General features: G+C 41.0%; 1 protein-coding gene across 1 annotated transcript in view; it reads left to right on the top strand.

Annotated features, from left to right (window-relative positions):
- The first annotated feature begins 237 nt into the window (after window positions 1-237).
- ing1 (inhibitor of growth family, member 1) overlaps window positions 238-14,708 on the top strand; it is a 29,586-nt gene continuing 15,115 nt past the window's right edge. The window contains exon 1 of the mRNA XM_085250510.1: window positions 238-382. The gene's annotated coding sequence lies outside the window, so the exon portion shown is untranslated. The remainder of the gene's footprint in view (window positions 383-14,708) is intronic.

Genomic DNA, 14,708 nt, shown 5'->3' with positions numbered 1-14,708 from the left:
TGTTTGTTTGTTTGTTTCGACAAAGTTCTTAAAAGCCATCATGGAAGTATTACTGGGTGAGTGACTGCAGAAAACGTGACTTTTATAGAGTCAGTGGGGAATATTAACTTGTAAAGTCCATGAAAACCGATACCTGCTGGACAACAAAGTGTTTTGGTTGGTTGCAGCATCGTAAACCTAAAAGCAGAAGAGTGAGGCGTGTGTGATTCGTGTAAAGTATGCGGCGCATGCGCATAGCTGAATTATCCGACAGCTAGCTCCGTTGTTGCGAGTCCACCGTAGTTACACACACACACACACACACACACGCACTACCTAGCGTTAGCAACAAGACCCACAGCAGCATCACAGAGTCTGTAAGGTTAACTCGGAGTATTCACAGGTAAGTTTACTCACCCTCCGCTTATATGGCAACTGAATGTGTGTGGCGAGGTATCTGCTCTGTATTTCCGTAAGGATTGGAGCTGAATTTCGTTTAGTATTGTTATAAGCTAGTCGGCTAATCCAGCTAACAGACACGCCGAAGCCAACGCGTAAAGACCACTTTAAAGTGCCAAAGCAGTAAAAGACCATTCTGTTTGTCCGCGTTGTGTTAGCTAGAATTGTCCGTAAATGTTCAGTGGGTGCTTAATGTGTTGAAGGTGAAACGTATTCACTTCGGTGACCGTTGTTCAAAGCGTTGTTTGCAGTGTTGGGGAGTAACGGAATACATGTACCGCCGTTACGTATTTAAAATACAAAATATGAGTAACTGTATTCCGTTACAGTTAACGTTTTAAAAGGTGGTATTCAGAATACAGTTACTTTGTTGAAATAAATGGATTACACGGCGGTACTTTCCTGTTTCATATTGTCGCGGGTCAGGACTGTTTGGGTTTTGTTTGACAGCTACGTGCTGTTGTTCCAGGCGGCAGCGTTACGGTTGCCATGGTTACAGGGCGACGCTCTCTCTCTCTCTCTGCGATTGTGTGTTTCCTGGGTGAGAGAGAGCGCCTTTTCGTTGTTGTTGTGCTAAGCTAACGGGCAGAATGCTACAAGCATAGCTCTAAAGAATGTAGCATCGTGGGCAGTGTAGTCCGTGCTGCAGGGAGAGTGGACTGCCATACACGTTATGTGTCTGTGAGCGCGAGGAGGGAGAATAACGTTTACACCGTAACTTTAAGCTAGCACCATAAAGACGGTAAAACACGTAATAATATCTACAAATGCATCTTAAAGCTGTTATATTAGCACTCTGTGTATTACTAACATAACCACATTAACATTACTGACACTCGCTGCCTTTTAATAGTCATTCTATAAATGCTGTCCGTGTAAATGGTCTTACCTGTAAACACTGCATATCCACCGGATTCCAGCCAGAGTGGATTCTGGAGTCTTCCACGCTCCTGTTAGTGATCCTCCATCTGGATGGATGAGAACAACCTTCTGAACAATCTAGCAGGAGATGGCCCATATCTATGGGACTGATTTGTGCCAATAACGCCCATTGTATGGACTGATAACAGCCGAAGTGGGTGAATAAAGTCACCCAGTAGCTAGCTGTGCCATTACCCAGCATACATCACTCCCTCCATAAATGCAATAAACCATACAAAAGTATCGTTCTACCTGTTTTTCAGGTAGTTGTTTACATTATATAATTTATTGTGTTCAGTATACGTCACTACAATGTGATTTCGGAAATATACGGACAACAGGCTCTTCCGCGGCAATCTCTTCAATCGGAGGACCCTTCACGTCAATTCCCGACGCGAGGGGGGTACCCTGCGCGTCCATAAGTGCAGCAGAGGGAGCCTGACCATGCGTCACACGTTTGACGAGTTGGGAGTGAGAACGTGTTGACCACACCGATAAAATATATTTGCTGTTTTAATAACGTTTAATTGCCACTGTATGAGCTCATCTTGTGTTACATCCTTGAGAGAGAGACCTGCGGCTGCCTCCTTCCTTTGGCTCCTTGGGTGTCTTTATCTGCATCACTTTTGCTTCCACTATGACGCCCCTGGTAGCAACATTTAACTTTCAAGGCTGTTTACAATCAGAAAAAAAAGTCTCAGTTTTGAGCGTAATCAGCTCTTAGTTATTCTGACCTCACCACAGCGCCATCGACACGACGTCTGTGTGCAGACTCATGACCGTCATGTCACACGTAGTAGAACACATGAGAGAGATGCTGGTTCATCACAGCCATAAATATGTTACAAATGAAGACATTTCACTATGTTCAGATACCGGATTTAGTGCTACATGTGGTATTTTAATAGAAAAGGCTGCGAGACAGTGTTTGGATCCCCGTTTTTTCATGTTGTCTGCAAATCTCAAAAGTGAGTGTTAAACTTTAACCTTACCTGTTCGCTGCAATAAAAATACAGATTTGTTAAAAAGTTATGTTTGTTATAACAGTAAGAATATGCTTACCTAGTTTTGCTATGAACATTTGTAATTGTCATGGTCCTGGGTTGCTGAATCAGTGTTTTGAGTTTATTTTCTAGTTTCTTCTGTTTTTGTATTCGCTCTTAGGGGCTGGGTCTTGTGTTTAGTGTTTCTGTTATCCCTCCCTGTTTCCTTTCCTGGTGTTCTTATTTTGAATGGTAAATGGCCTGGATTTATATAGCGCTTTACTAGTCCCTAAGGACCCCAAAGCGCTTTACATATCCAGTCATCCACCCATTCACACACTGGTGATGGCAAGCTACATTGTAGCCACAGCCACCCTGGGGCGCACTGACAGAGGCGAGGCTGCCGGACACTGGCGCCACCGGGCCCTCTGACCACCACCAGTAGGCAACGGGTGAAGTGTCTTGCCCAAGGCACAACGGCCAAGACTGTCCAAGCCGGGGCTCGAACCAGCAACCTTCCGATTACAAGGCGAACTCCCAACTCTTGAGCCCCAAGATTAAGTTAACTTTCGTTTATGTTTGAAATTATTGGGTTGATTTTTGTTTATATTTTTCAACGAAATAAACGCCAGAACTTAAAAGGCCGTGACACTGGTAGGGGAGACGGGGGATAGTTGTAACATTTTTGACATTTCTGTCTGTAAATTGGAGCTCTTTTAAGGTAGTGGATTCAAAATGTAATGCAAAGTATTTACATGTCTCGGCTATTAAATAGTGCAGCTATTTTCTCTGCAGCACAATTACCCATTGCATGGTATGGTCTCAAACACGAAGAGTGAAATGTTACAATTAACCCCATAGTCTGGGTTAGTTGTAACACATCCTGGGGTGAAATGTAACACAATGAAATAAGGGTACTAACAAAACATTAACATGTAATCTTTGTTTATTCAACACATGAATGCACTTACATCCATTTATGTAGCTGTGTGTGTGTGACAGAATGCAGAAATCTAACTTTTGAACATATTCCAACCCCCCAAAAAAGACAAATTATGGAATTTTCTGCAACTGAATATTTCATTAATTTTGGTTTGTCTTCCTTGAGTTTGGCCTCATTGGCTCAGTGGGCATTATAACCTACAACTCTTGCACCAATTTTGAACATAACAATGAAGCTGAAAAAATGTAGTTGTTCACCAGCATCGCAATTCCATTACTTGTTATCCTGGCTTACCTTGGTGTGGTTTGCAGAGTGCTTCAGAAAGATGAGGAAATCTGTTTCTTGCATCCATCCTGATTTATTTCCACTACCAGTACTTCCTACTGGTCCATCTCTGACACAGAGGTCTGCATAATGTATGTGTGGGAACACAAACAGTGGAGGAATTGTGTTGCCAATGGCATTAACCGCATATACAAATGCGACCAGTGAACCTCTCTCTGCTGATGTCGTTGCCCCAACTTGTTTAATATAAGTTAAAGTAATAGTGTGGTAAGTTGTAACATCTGCATTATTGTTACAATTGACCCAGACTCCTACAGCCATGAACTAGCTAACATTACAGCCAACGGCTAAAACATTAGCACTAAAGACTTACACAGATTATATCCCCATAGACATACAAATAACACAATTTAAGTTTGATGAGTTTAACTGCAAAGCAGATAATGCTATTAAACATTGAAATAAAGTAGAAAAACTTACTTTTTGGCATACAAATTACTTTTTTTCATGTTAAATTGTCTGTGTTTGACGAAATGTGCTGATTTTTCACATGTGATAGCAGAACTGAGTTGGGCATGCACAGGATGAGTCACATTATTTGAAACTTAGCCCTGATTGGAGAAATTGGAAGTGTTACAACTGACCCACGTTACAACTATCCCCGGTCTCCCCTACTCATTTCTTGTCGTCTCACTGCCCTCGTTCTTTTCGCCTCCGTGCTCCCCTGGTTCATCTTCGCTCACTTCATCTGCACTTGGCTAGTTTTATTCTTCTTCGCTTGCACAGCCAAGACGAACTTCATGGAAAGTCCTTGTGGAGAATGGCTTCATCGAGCCACTGTTGGCCTCATTTGGTATTTCGACTGGTTTAATTTTGCCGAGGTGAAGACGCGGTACAGGACTGCGCCGTTTCACCGGTTTATACTGAGTGATATTTGCATCCTCTGTGCTGTGTGGTGCTGGAAGATGAGCACACATCCTCCTGATTTTGTGAAAGAGCCCGTGTCAGCTTTAATTATTGCTGCCAGAATCTCCTCCAATGATTACATCCCGCGGTTAAAGGATGTTTCTGTTGTTTATTGTTTAGTTTAACTGTTGTTAGCTTGCCACATTCTTGCCTTAGTACTAGCAACTGGGAAGATATGTGCTATTTAGCCAACTTCTGGTCTTACAGCGACCCCTTGTGGACCCTACTAATTATAGTATTACCTGTTTCTGTTTCCAGACAACCATGCTTATAGTCACCTATACTGCATCTGCCACAATTATAAGTGCATATCTGGCTGTATCACGGTTGGATTAATCATGGCAAGCCCTGCTGTAACCAGTTCTTCTGTGAAGCTTCATTAAAGACGGTGAACTAAACTCCTGGACTGCTGCAGTCTTTCTGACCCAAGACTTAGGCCAGACTTGTATACCCAGCACTTCCAGTTCATATATATTCTACACAAATGTTTATCAGTTGAAGAATCAGACTCCTTTTAAACATTATATTTGTACTAAATGTGTATGTAAATATGGTGTCTGTATATTTAATGCCTATATTTGTGACTGTGTTTCTGTTGTAGTTTATTCCTGTATGAATGTTAAATACTTGACTGAAAGTATTCAAAATGTATTTGCATTGCTTTACAGAAAAAGGGAAAAATCGTAGGACTGTGGGGGAAAGAGTGATTACCTCAGTTAAACAACTCGTGTAATTATATTAGGTTCATCTTTAAGGAACTCTGCATGTCTCCAAACAGCTTTGAATGTCTTTGAAATGAGAATAATACAAATAGAAAAAGAAAAAAAGTGGACACATGCAGACAAAGTAAAGAGATGAATATTCAGTAAGCTATAAAGATTCAAAGGTCTCTCAGTTTTTCTCAAATGTGTGTGAGGACTGCTTGTTTGTATTCTTGGATGCACTTAGTAAATCCAACAGCTCAGCTATTTGTTGTTTGTTGTTTTTAAAAGTTGCAGGAAGAACAAACTTCTTAAATAGTAAATGAAACAAAGCACAAATGCAAAGTTGTTGTTTTTTTTTTCATTTTTATTTTTTTTATTTTTTTTCTGTTTTTTAACTCAAAATGTCCTGTTGTAACTGGACTTTTTGAGTTAAGAAACAGACCAAATCCCAACAACACTTCCCTCATGGTGCTTTATAATGTAAAGTCAAGACCCTACAATAATGCACAAAGACTCCAATCCCCTAGAGCAAGCACTTTGGCGACAGTGGGAAGGAAAAACTCACTTTTAAAAGAGAGAAACCTCCGGCAGACCCAGGCTCTAGGATGGGGTGGCCATCTGCCTCGGCCAGTTGGTGATGAGGGAAGGAAGTTGGGAGAAGAAGAGTAGTGATTTTTAACCACTCTGGTTTCAAAATTAAATTTAGAAAGCCCAATTGAAATGAATATTCACATGCACGTGTTGGTTCGATTTTAGCGTGCACATGAGAAAGCCCTAAAGATGATGTTTTGGCTCCTCAATTTTGCATGTTTTTTGAAGCTGCTGACGATTGCTTCATCCATTACTGGGTTTCTTGACCACATTAAGAGCATTGGAGAATCCCACCTGTCATGGAGTTCATTGTATATTGTCAGGGCGAGTTCTCCAATGTTCTCCAAGGACATTTTGTACTTTTTTGACAAAATTTTGTCCCAGATCTTCTGGAAAAGCCTCTCTACAATAAACTCGGATGCTACTGGATTCAGTATCATCGTCTCATTTCCTTCGCTCATGGCGTGCATTACCAGATCTTTGGTCACATTTTTTACAACTTCCTTGTACTCTTGCCTGTCTTTAGAGACACTGAGTACTCTTGGTGGTAATGCCAAGAGGTGTTTGGTGAAGATTGAGACGGTAATATTGTCAAGCTGCTCCCTCAGATTAAAAATCAAAAGGTTTTCTTTGCAGTTGTGTGTGTTGCAAAGATCCTTGAGAATGGCCTTGCCCACATTAAAAATGCTGTCGTGGGATAAATTCAAGTGTTTCTCCTCAACTTCAGGCCAGATTTTCTCAATCAGACGATGGCTGATGCAGTTAGGAGTGAGGCGCTCTGTGAAGATCTTGTATTTGGAGGAGACTTTTTCTTTGGCCAGTAAAACCACCAACTGAATAACCCAGTTGACGCGCACCTTTTTCTGCAGCTTCAGTGTCTTTTCCAAAGCTGAAGCTGAAGCCCGATTGGTCTCATCTTTGAATACAAACTGCACTTCTTCTAACACTTGTTTTTCCTGTTCAGTTTGTCTCTTTGCGTCCTCTACCATTGTCTTCTCCTCTGACAGTGCTGCCTGTGCTTCATTCACTGCTTTTTTGGCCTCTTCACACTCTTTCTTTGCCAGTTTGGCCGTTTCTTCGAGTGCATTTTTCACTTGGTTCAGTTCAGCTTTTTCTGTGGCGTTTGAAACCATCAACTGAACAACTTTGTTGACACACAACTTTGAGGAGGAATCTGGGGTTGCCGTGTCGTTTTTCTCTGTCTTAGCCTCGGCTAATGGCTCTGTCTGCTCGTCCACTTTGTTCTGCATTTCTTTCGTGTCCTTCACCACTTTCTGCTCTTCTGGGACTTTTAAATTTTCTTTCTCCTCGACCTCCAGGTCGCCCAGTGTGCTCTCTGGCAGAGTGCACACTAATTCTGGTTTTGCTTGTTGGTCACTCGTTTTTGACATTTAAGCTACGATGTTACAAAGACATTCAAATATGACTGAGGGTCGCAGAACAAAATCTCATCCAGTGTATCGCTCGTGACTGTAAGAAACGTGCTGGTCCAATGTGGGTTTCACCTGCAATTTATAGACTTGAGTTGACTGTGACGTCACGGCCTGGTTCTCTTGCCTTTCATCTTTGAACCAGGCCCCGCCCACAACAGCGTTCCATATTGGCTCATTGAAAATAGGTAACGCCCACAAAGAACGGGCTGTCAGAGTTTCTGACGTCATGGCCCGACTCTCTCTTTCCTTTAATGTTTGAAAAAGGCCGAAAACCATTTTCACCACTTACGCAAAAGCTCTTCTCTGTGGTAGAAAACCTTTATTTTCCACGCTCTCTTCACTTCCATCCGCCTCTATCACGTCTTTTTGCCCACTCCCAGATTATTGCCTGTGGTCCTGTGGCTTACTCATAATATTTCAAACAAGCGGGCGAACTGATCTATTAATGTTTCCGACACACAGTTTACTTGAAACTGCGCTGATTTTCAACAATGAATAAATGACGTCTTCATTTTCTGTGTTATATATATATAATGAAAAAAGCTGAACTCTCCTCTGTTTAGAAAAGAACGCAATTTTTTAAATCAGCCTTAAAACCAACCACACCGATAAAATATATTTGCTGTTTTAATAACGTTTAATTTCCACTGTATGAGCTCATCTTGTGTTACATCCTTGAGAGAGAGAGACCTGCGGCTGCCTCCTTCCTTTGGCTCCTTGGGTGTCTTTATCTGAGCATCACTTTTGCTTCCACTATGACGCCCCTGGTAGCAACATTTAACTTTCAAGGCTGTTTACAATCAGAAAAAAAGTCTCAGTTTTGAGCGTAATCAGCTCTTAGTTATTCTGACCTCACCACAGCGCCATCGACACGACGTCTGTGTGCAGACTCATGACCGTCATGTCTGTCAGGGGTAGACATTTGTTCAAAACACAAGTAAGAGAAATGAGACAACTGCAGACCAACTCAGAGAGTAATTAGAAAACGTGCGCACGGGTGAATGTCTCTCTGAGAAGACACCACACCGAGCACAGGCTCGCTGCTTTATTTATAAGGCAAAAATGGGTTACATAGTACTTCCTCTTTTTAACAGTCAGGGAAGAGGTTAAACATGAAATCAGCTTATCTGATCTTTCACACACTGGGATTAAAAATACAGTAGTATATCATGCTTTATCTGACATCACAGACATTATAGGAAAGAATGCATCATTATATCATGCTGTCAAAACATCTCAAACACTTAAGTAAGGAATGTATCAGTTTTCCTTTAACAATAAACTTGGTTAGCTGATTCTTCAACAATAGGCTTGGTTATGTGAAAATATATGAACACACTAAATATAAGGCACACTTGGTTAGAATATAAGGCCTACTTGATTATATTGTATTATAGAGATTTAGTTATAGTGTATAATGTAGAAAATCTCTTAACAATGTCACACGTAGTAGAACACATGAGAGAGATGCTGGTTCATCACAGCCATAAATATGTTACAAATGAAGACATTTCACTATGTTCAGATACCGGATTTAGTGCTACATGTGGTATTTTAATAGAAAAGGCTGCGAGACAGTGTTTGGATCCCCGTTTTTTCATGTTGTCTGCAAATCTCAAAAGTGAGTGTTAAACTTTAACCTTACCTGTTCGCTGCAATAAAAATACAGATTTGTTAAAAAGTTATGTTTGTTATAACAGTAAGAATATGCTTACCTAGTTTTGCTATGAACATTTGTAATTGTCATGGTCCTGGGTTGCTGAATCAGTGTTTTGAGTTTATTTTCTAGTTTCTTCTGTTTTTGTATTCGCTCTTAGGGGCTGGGTCTTGTGTTTAGTGTTTCTGTTATCCCTCCCTGTTTCCTTTCCTGGTGTTCTTATTTTGAATGGTAAATGGCCTGGATTTATATAGCGCTTTACTAGTCCCTAAGGACCCCAAAGCGCTTTACATATCCAGTCATCCACCCATTCACACACTGGTGATGGCAAGCTACATTGTAGCCACAGCCACCCTGGGGCGCACTGACAGAGGCGGGGCTGCCGGACACTGGCGCCACCGGGCCCTCTGACCACCACCAGTAGGCAACGGGTGAAGTGTCTTGCCCAAGGGCACAACGGCCAAGACGGTCCAAGCCGGGGCTCGAACCAGCAACCTTCCGATTACAAGGCGAACTCCCAACTCTTGAGCCCCAAGATTAAGTTAACTTTCGTTTATGTTTGAAATTATTGGGTTGATTTTTGTTTATATTTTTCAACGAAATAAACGCCAGAACTTAAAAGGCCGTGACACTGGTACTCATTTCTTGTCGTCTCACTGCCCTCGTTCTTTTCGCCTCCGTGCTCCCCTGGTTCATCTTCGCTCACTTCATCTGCACTTGGCTAGTTTTATTCTTCTTCGCTTGCACAGCCAAGACGAACTTCATGGAAAGTCCTTGTGGAGAATGGCTTCATCGAGCCACTGTTGGCCTCATTTGGTATTTCGACTGGTTTAATTTTGCCGAGGTGAAGACGCGGTACAGGACTGCGCCGTTTCACCGGTTTATACTGAGTGATATTTGCATCCTCTGTGCTGTGTGGTGCTGGAAGATGAGCACACATCCTCCTGATTTTGTGAAAGAGCCCGTGTCAGCTTTAATTATTGCTGCCAGAATCTCCTCCAATGATTACATCCCGCGGTTAAAGGATTTTTCTGTTGTTTATTGTTTAGTTTAACTCTTGTTAGCTTGCCACATTCTTGCCTTAGTACTAGCAACTGGGAAGATATGTGCTATTTAGCCAACTTCTGGTCTTACAGCGACCCCTTGTGGACCCTACTAATTATAGTATTACCTGTTTCTGTTTCCAGACAACCATGCTTATAGTCACCTATACTGCATCTGCCACAATTATAAGTGCATATCTGGCTGTATCACGGTTGGATTAATCATGGCAAGCCCTGCTGTAACCAGTTCTTCTGTGAAGCTTCATTAAAGACGGTGAACTAAACTCCTGGACTGCTGCAGTCTTTCTGACCCAAGACTTAGGCCAGACTTGTATACCCAGCACTTCCAGTTCATATATATTCTACACAAATGTTTATCAGTTGAAGAATCAGACTCCTTTTAAACATTATATTTGTACTAAATGTGTATGTAAATATGGTGTCTGTATATTTAATGCCTATATTTGTGACTGTGTTTCTGTTGTAGTTTATTCCTGTATGAATGTTAAATACTTGACTGAAAGTATTCAAAATGTATTTGCATTGCTTTACAGAAAAAGGGAAAAATCGTAGGACTGTGGGGGAAAGAGTGATTACCTCAGTTAAACAACTCGTGTAATTATATTAGGTTCATCTTTAAGGAACTCTGCATGTCTCCAAACAGCTTTGAATGTCTTTGAAATGAGAATAATACAAATAGAAAAAGAAAAAAAGTGGACACATGCAGACAAAGTAAAGAGATGAATATTCAGTAAGCTATAAAGATTCAAAGGTCTCTCAGTTTTTCTCAAATGTGTGTGAGGACTGCTTGTTTGTATTCTTGGATGCACTTAGTAAATCCAACAGCTCAGCTATTTGTTGTTTGTTGTTTTTAAAAGTTGCAGGAAGAACAAACTTCTTAAATAGTAAATGAAACAAAGCACAAATGCAAAGGTTTTTTTTTTTTCATTTTTATTTATTTATTTTTTTTCTGTTTTTTAACTCAAAATGTCCTGTTGTAACTGGACTTTTTGAGTTAAGAAACAGACCAAATCCCAACAACACTTCCCTCATGGTGCTTTATAATGTAAAGTCAAGACCCTACAATAATGCACAAAGACTCCAATCCCCTAGAGCAAGCACTTTGGCGACAGTGGGAAGGAAAAACTCACTTTTAAAAGAGAGAAACCTCCGGCAGACCCAGGCTCTAGGATGGGGTGGCCATCTGCCTCGGCCAGTTGGTGATGAGGGAAGGAAGTTGGGAGAAGAAGAGTAGTGATTTTTAACCACTCTGGTTTCAAAATTAAATTTAGAAAGCCCAATTGAAATGAATATTCACATGCACGTGTTGGTTCGATTTTAGCGTGCACATGAGAAAGCCCTAAAGATGATGTTTTGGCTCCTCAATTTTGCATGTTTTTTGAAGCTGCTGACGATTGCTTCATCCATTACTGGGTTTCTTGACCACATTAAGAGCATTGGAGAATCCCACCTGTCATGGAGTTCATTGTATATTGTCAGGGCGAGTTCTCCAATGTTCTCCAAGGACATTTTGTACTTTTTTGACAAAATTTTGTCCCAGATCTTCTGGAAAAGCCTCTCTACAATAAACTCGGATGCTACTGGATTCAGTGTCATCGTCTCATTTCCTTCGCTCATGGCGTGCATTACCAGATCTTTGGTCACATTTTTTACAACTTCCTTGTACTCTTGCCTGTCTTTAGAGACACTGAGTACTCTTGGTGGTAATGCCAAGAGGTGTTTGGTGAAGATTGAGACGGTAATATTGTCAAGCTGCTCCCTCAGATTAAAAATCAAAAGGTTTTCTTTGCAGTTGTGTGTGTTGCAAAGATCCTTGAGAATGGCCTTGCCCACATTAAAAATGCTGTCGTGGGATAAATTCAAGTGTTTCTCCTCAACTTCAGGCCAGATTTTCTCAATCAGACGATGGCTGATGCAGTTAGGAGTGAGGCGCTCTGTGAAGATCTTGTATTTGGAGGAGACTTTTTCTTTGGCCAGTAAAACCACCAACTGAATAACCCAGTTGACGCGCACCTTTTTCTGCAGCTTCAGTGTCTTTTCCAAAGCTGAAGCTGAAGCCCGATTGGTCTCATCTTTGAATACAAACTGCACTTCTTCTAACACTTGTTTTTCCTGTTCAGTTTGTCTCTTTGCGTCCTCTATCATTGTCTTCTCCTCTGACAGTGCTGCCTGTGCTTCATTCACTGCTTTTTTGGCCTCTTCACACTCTTTCTTTGCCAGTTTGGCCGTTTCTTCGAGTGCATTTTTCACTTGGTTCAGTTCAGCTTTTTCTGTGGCGTTTGAAACCATCAACTGAACAACTTTGTTGACACACAACTTTGAGGAGGAATCTGGGGTTGCCGTGTCGTTTTTCTCTGTCTTAGCCTCGGCTAATGGCTCTGTCTGCTCGTCCACTTTGTTCTGCATTTCTTTCGTGTCCTTCACCACTTTCTGCTCTTCTGGGACTTTTAAATTTTCTTCCTCCTCGACCTCCAGGTCGCCCAGTGTGCTCTCTGGCAGAGTGCACACTAATTCTGGTTTTGCTTGTTGGTCACTCGTTTTTGACATTTAAGCTACGATGTTACAAAGACATTCAAATATGACTGAGGGTCGCAGAACAAAATCTCATCCAGTGTATCGCTCGTGACTGTAAGAAACGTGCTGGTCCAATGTGGGTTTCACCTGCAATTTATAGACTTGAGTTGACTGTGACGTCACGGCCTGGTTCTCTTGCCTTTCATCTTTGAACCAGGCCCCGCCTACAACAGCGTTCCATATTGGCTCATTGAAAATAGGTAACGCCCACAAAGAACGGGCTGTCAGAGTTTCTGACGTCATGGCCCGACTCTCTCTTTCCTTTAATGTTTGAAAAAGGCCGAAAACCATTTTCACCACTTACGCAAAAGCTCTTCTCTGTGGTAGAAAACCTTTATTTTCCACGCTCTCTTCACTTCCATCCGCCTCTATCACGTCTTTTTGCCCACTCCCAGATTATTGCCTGTGGTCCTGTGGCTTACTCATAATATTTCAAACAAGCGGGCGAACTGATCTATTAATGTTTCCGACACACAGTTTACTTGAAACTGCGCTGATTTTCAACAATGAATAAATGACGTCTTCATTTTCTGTGTTATATATATATAATGAAAAAAGCTTAACTCTCCTCTGTTTAGAAAAGAACGCAATTTTTTAAATCAGCCTTAAAACCAACCACACCGATAAAATATATTTGCTGTTTTAATAACGTTTAATTTCCACTGTATGAGCTCATCTTGTGTTACATCCTTGAGAGAGAGAGACCTGCGGCTGCCTCCTTCCTTTGGCTCCTTGGGTGTCTTTATCTGAGCATCACTTTTGCTTCCACTATGACGCCCCTGGTAGCAACATTTAACTTTCAAGGCTGTTTACAATCAGAAAAAAAGTCTCAGTTTTGAGCGTAATCAGCTCTTAGTTATTCTGACCTCACCACAGCGCCATCGACACGACGTCTGTGTGCAGACTCATGACCGTCATGTCACACGTAGTAGAACACATGAGAGAGATGCTGGTTCATCACAGCCATAAATATGTTACAAATGAAGACATTTCACTATGTTCAGATACCGGATTTAGTGCTACATGTGGTATTTTAATAGAAAAGGCTGCGAGACAGTGTTTGGATCCCCGTTTTTTCATGTTGTCTGCAAATCTCAAAAGTGAGTGTTAAACTTTAACCTTACCTGTTCGCTGCAATAAAAATACAGATTTGTTAAAAAGTTATGTTTGTTATAACAGTAAGAATATGCTTACCTAGTTTTGCTATGAACATTTGTAATTGTCATGGTCCTGGGTTGCTGAATCAGTGTTTTGAGTTTATTTTCTAGTTTCTTCTGTTTTTGTATTCGCTCTTAGGGGCTGGGTCTTGTGTTTAGTGTTTCTGTTATCCCTCCCTGTTTCCTTTCCTGGTGTTCTTATTTTGAATGGTAAATGGCCTGGATTTATATAGCGCTTTACTAGTCCCTAAGGACCCCAAAGCGCTTTACATATCCAGTCATCCACCCATTCACACACTGGTGATGGGAGATGAAGACTCTGATTCCTGTTCAACATTAAAATTCTATACAAACCACAAGTACACCTAATATTCTAAAATTAAAATCTGGATTTCAAAGCTAGTCAGTGAAGACAAGCAAATATGCTGTCTCTTTATAGTCCCTGTCATGACTCTCTCCGCAGCACTTTTGATCCATCAATATTAAACAATTATTGATGCAGCGGATTGAGATGAAACCTGGCACACAGGTACAGTAGGTGTTCCAGAAGAGAAATGTGTTGAAAGTTGAACCTCAACTATTCAGGATGATTTTTAATGAATTTTTGAAAATTGCCATAATTGTAGTGTATTGGCTGTATTGGATTGAACAGAAGTTTGAATTAATTTCTGAGGAATTTTACAGTAAATTTGGCTGAAACTTGGCACACAGGTACAGTAGGTGTCCCATAAGAGAAATGTGTTGAAAGTTGGACCTCATCTATTGAGGATGATTTTTAATGAATTTTTGAAAATTGACATAATTCTATTGTACTGACTGTATTAGATTGAAGAAATGTTTCAGAGGAATTCTACAGTAAATCTGGCTGAAACCTGGCACACAGGTACAGTAGGTGTCCCAGAGAAGGAATCTGTTGAAAGTTGGACATCAACTACTCAGGATGATTTTTAATGAATTTTTGAAAATTGACATAATTGTAGTGTATTGGCTGT

This window comes from Mchenga conophoros, linkage group LG16 (assembly GCF_057382185.1).
Source record: "Mchenga conophoros isolate Kocher_MC1m ecotype Shallow Benthic linkage group LG16, M_conophoros_male_GT1.1, whole genome shotgun sequence".
Taxonomy (NCBI): Eukaryota; Metazoa; Chordata; class Actinopteri; order Cichliformes; family Cichlidae; genus Mchenga; species Mchenga conophoros.
Note: the sequence above shows the minus strand (reverse complement) of the source record. Positions and strands in the feature narration are given on the sequence as shown.